This window comes from Schistocerca gregaria, chromosome 4, assembly GCF_023897955.1.
Source record: "Schistocerca gregaria isolate iqSchGreg1 chromosome 4, iqSchGreg1.2, whole genome shotgun sequence".
Lineage (NCBI taxonomy): Eukaryota > Metazoa > Arthropoda > Insecta > Orthoptera > Acrididae > Schistocerca > Schistocerca gregaria.
The window spans coordinates 124,143,221-124,147,810 of NC_064923.1; the positions used below are offsets into that span (position 1 = coordinate 124,143,221).

Below are 4,590 nucleotides of genomic sequence, written 5' to 3' on the forward strand. Positions count from 1 at the left end.
GTGCGTCAGTGGCAGAGGGCTACAGTTAGTTGTTGATGAGTTGTTGGTAGGCTGTTGTTTTGCAAGGAAACTGATAGCTGAAGCCTTTTACTTTGTTTGTTTAACGTTTGTGAAATTATTTGTCTTAAAGTAAGAACAGCAGTAAGTTTAAGAAATATTTTACCCATCTTTTTATCGTGTACAGCAAATGAGGTTCTGATTAAGAATTTAAGGTTCCATGTTTAATTTAGAATTTAAAGGTTACTGGATAATATTTGTTTAGTGGATTATATAGATCAGCAGTCTGCTGTTTTGTGGTCTTGATCGACTACTGATATGTGAAGACTAGCAGTAAAATATTTTAGCAGTTGAATAATGCTGGACATGAGTTCAAGCGCCACGTCAAATGTTCCTTTAATCTATTTCATTTTTGATTTTTAGATAAATTATTTCAATAAAAATTATACCTATATTTTTCAGTTTTTTTATTTTCAATTGGTCTCCAACATGCTAGAAATGTCATACCAATGTAATTTTTTATAGACAAAATAGCTAACCCTTCAACAAATGACACATTTGGCAACTCAATTACATAGCTAGCAGGAGCAGTGCTTGGAATAGTTGAATATTCCCTCAAATCACTAATTATGTTTTTATTAATTACCTCAATTACTTTCAACTAAATTAACTTTTTGTTTCCAGAGTTAGAGTTCACACTCGTCAATTTAATGCGCCAATTGTACTGTGACCACTGTCCGTTTAACTATGAAAATACTTATAAAATTTTCCTTTACTCCCCAATTAATTTTTTCTTAATTACACTGATTATTCTGTAGCATTTAAATATTTTCTTGAAAACCGAGACCTCAAGTAAGTCTGATTGATACCACATCTGTCCATTTCTCACTCTTAGTTTGACTATGAAAATTCGGAGTAGAATCGATTGTGTAATTACTAGGGAGTTTTGCTTTCACTTTACTCAAACATTTCACCAAAAATCAAAGAGAAAGTATGAAGCTGATAGTAAAGTTATTTGAAATTAGTGAACAGTGGACGTGTTAATCCAGCATGGGATATTATTAACGAACTGGGGTCTCTGGCTTCAATCAGGGATTCTATATGATATTATGTGTTAGTTGGAATAAAAGTATAAACTTTGAAGTATAAGAAGTAAAAACTTTTATTAGGAACATATCCTAACTATTTACAATACTTGTTTATAATCAACATTTTTCATTTTGTTATCTGGGATACGTTTGAACAAATTTTTCGAATTTCCTACTATGCAGCAAGCAGGAGTCTTTGACGTTGTTGCCGCAATATTCTAAAGTTTATCCTTGCGCGTTGTTAGTTGTAAAACTGTACGCTAATATGATAAGAAATTGCAATCTTTTAAATCAGAATGGAATTTCAGTAGAGATCAGCAGTGTTCTGGGGATAAATAGTGTGTGTCATTTGTAGTTTCCAATCATAGGTCTGTCTTCTAAGGGGACGTTTCAAGTGTAATGACATTCCTGGTACTTGCAGAGTTCAGAAATTCTGTAGGGAAGTTCAAACTTTCTTCAACGTTTACCATTGTGTCGATCTATTCGTATACTCACTCTTCACCAGGAATTCTCTTTTGAATATTAAAGTTGATATTGTCGACAATATTGTTTTTAATTACCAAAATTTCCGTTTGAATTAACTAGTTCGTATTTGCACAGTTGTGAACAATTTTTGGATAAACTTGGTCGGTAAGTTCGTTTTCGCAGTGGTTATGTAGCACAAGTCACTGTTGAGTTTAATGAGGTCAGTCGTCTGGTCAGTGGGATATATGCATTTTCCTATTTATAAAAATTGTAGAGAAAAATGAATTGTGTTTCGTCTTTTGATAGTTCAAAATCGTTCAAAATGGCTCTGAGCACTATGGGACTTAACTGCTGAGGTCATCAGTCCCCTAGAACTTAGAACTACTTAAACCTAACTAACCTAAGAAAATCACACACAACCATGCCCGAGACAGGATTCGAACCTGCTACCGGAGCGGGCGCGTGGTTCTAGACTGTAGCGCCTAGAACCACTCGGCCACTCCGGCCGGCTTGATAGTTCAACTTTCATATCTTTTTACTGTGTCGCCAGAGATGTGATTTTTTTAAGCCACTGATTGACCTCGTTTGATGGTGTTGACTTGGGGTAGCTTGACGTGTTTGGTTCAAATGGCTCTGAGCATTATGGGACTTAACATCTGAGGTCATCAGTCCCCTAGAGCTTAGAACTACGTAACCCTAACTAACCTAAGGACATCACACATATCCATGCCCGAGGCAGGATTCGAACCTGCGACCCTAGCGGTCGCTCTGTTCCAGACTGTAGCGCCTAGAACCGCTCGGCCACCCGGGCCGGCTGGACGTGTTTGTCGAAAATCTCCTGAGAGTAAGAACAGAGTCCTCCCATCACTTCAGAGCTTCCTCGCAGATCTTGTAATGTTCTGTCGTTGGCATTGAGTAATTTTTTTGTGTGCCATTCGTTGCAGAAAGTAGTATTAGCTTGCTTTATAAGTACACTCCGTACAGATGCTCTTGTTTTACATACCGGGAATTATTCTTCGTCTATATTCAGCGATAATTGTAAGGCAGAATGGGCAGTTGGTCCTCTTTCCGTAAGTGTGGCTGATGCCAGTATAAATCAACTGTCAACTTGATAGCTGATGGCTGGACAGACAACATCGCGGTAACAAGTGTAAGTAGGCTGTTTAGGTTTTTATGTCGGTAACGCCACGTAGTGCTCTCTATGAAAATCGCTGACTGCGCTGTGTGCAGTTTGTGGCTGGCTGAACTCATTGCTGGATTATTCGCTAGTAAATGTTGGGCAGTTGGATGTGAGCCACCAGCAGTGGTGGATGTTGCGAGAGAGATGCCATAGTTTTGAGAAGTTACTATGAGCGGACGATCTGCCCGTGTGCCCCTCAGAAAAAGGAAGTTTGTGAAACTAGATGTCACGAACTGATATATATCAGTTCGTGACATCCAGTTTTATATACATATATATTTTATGACTTCTGAACACTATGAAGGTAAATAAATACATTGTTTGTTCTCTATCAAAATCTTTCATTTGCTAACTATATGCCTATCAGTAGTTAGTGCCTTCAGTAGTTAGAAACTTTTATTTAGCTGGCAGTATTGGCGCACGCTGTATTGCAGCAGGTCGAGTAACGAAGATTTTTGTGAGCTAAGTGGTTCATGAAAGGTATAGGTTATTGTTAGTCAGGACTGTTCTTTGGTAGGGATTATTGAAAGTCAGACTGTATTGTGTGTCAGTTTAGTGATGATCAGAATAAGTAAAGATAAAACTGAGTGCGTTCAGTCTTGCTCAGCTGTCTGAAAATAAAATAACGTAAGAGTTTTTCCAGCGCTGTCATTCTTAATTTTCAAAGAGGAAGTTTCACTGGTTGTCTGCCGGTAGTCTGCCAAAAACAATGTTGGCTACTGATGCATTTTGTGTAGAGATGGTGTTAACCCCCTTAGCATTAGCTAATGCCTGAAAATGGTGCATTGAACCATTGAAACTGGTACCCATACAATAAATGACACCATAAGGATGGCTGTAGGTGTTTCATTTTTTACATTACGCCATGGTATCTACGGGCGCAACTGTAAACGAAAGTCGGATCAAGTGAGCGCCATTGACCAGTTGCCCAGCCGGCGTGTCCTTCTGAGATTTACCCTGGGAGTGGTCCCACTATCAGGATACAGAACCTCGCTGTTCGCCTGAGGGCTGGCGGCTCATCCTAGTGTATTTCCAAAGGTCTCATACGTATGTGCATCACGCAAATCCAAATAAAAATGTAAATTAAGATAATTAATTACCGGCAATCACTGGTACTTATATGCTTCTCGTCATATACCAGCAGTACTCCTGAAGGACCAGCAACCCTGCAGGCAGAATAGACGCACGTACATGCATACCTTCAAGGCGTTGCCTCGCTGGATTTTCAGCGCCGGCGTTAATGATGTGGCCACGAATAGACGCTAGGACAGTCATTACCAGACACGCTCCTCCTGCCTACGTCCACCTCGACCCATGTGTGGAAATAAATCCACAAGTCACACTGTTAATTTTGATGCGGCAATTGTCCGGTGTTCAGTGTTCGTTTGTATATAAAAATGCGGATAAAATTGTCCTTTACTCGCCAGTTAATATCTTCTTAATTACCCTGATTACTTTGAAGCAATTAAAAGTTTTCTTGAAGACCTAGAACTCAGACAAATCAGCACCGTCCATTCATACCGGCGTAGCTCCACTCATCGGCAGTTCTCTACCGATGCTCTGGGCCGACTCACGTGTCGTCTGATCCTAGCTCTTCAGCCAGAGGACGGATGGAGCGACTGCTGCCGTACTTCGGACATTTCCAACGCCGCCTGCGACAAGTATCTTCGACTGGGTACCGCCAAGTACCCTGTCCTTCCTTACAGCAGGGGACTTCGTTGGATTAGACTCTACGTTCCACCACTTTAATTCACTTTGTTGTTTTCCAGGCAGACTCTTGGTATTAGACTGATAGAGTTTGGTGTTATGTTTTGTAAGAAGAAGTTTTCGTTTTTCGCAATGTCCGGTTGTGTTGCAATA

The 4,590-nt window shown here is 39.8% G+C and overlaps 1 non-coding gene across 1 annotated transcript; it reads right to left on the reverse strand.

Annotated features, from left to right (window-relative positions):
* Positions 1–2,277: 2,277 nt before the first annotated feature.
* On the reverse strand, positions 2,278–2,361 carry Trnas-gga (transfer RNA serine (anticodon GGA)). The gene is given in 2 exon segments: positions 2,278–2,312; positions 2,322–2,361. It is a non-coding gene; the product is annotated as a tRNA-Ser (tRNA).
* Between the last annotated feature and the right edge of the window lie 2,229 nt (positions 2,362–4,590).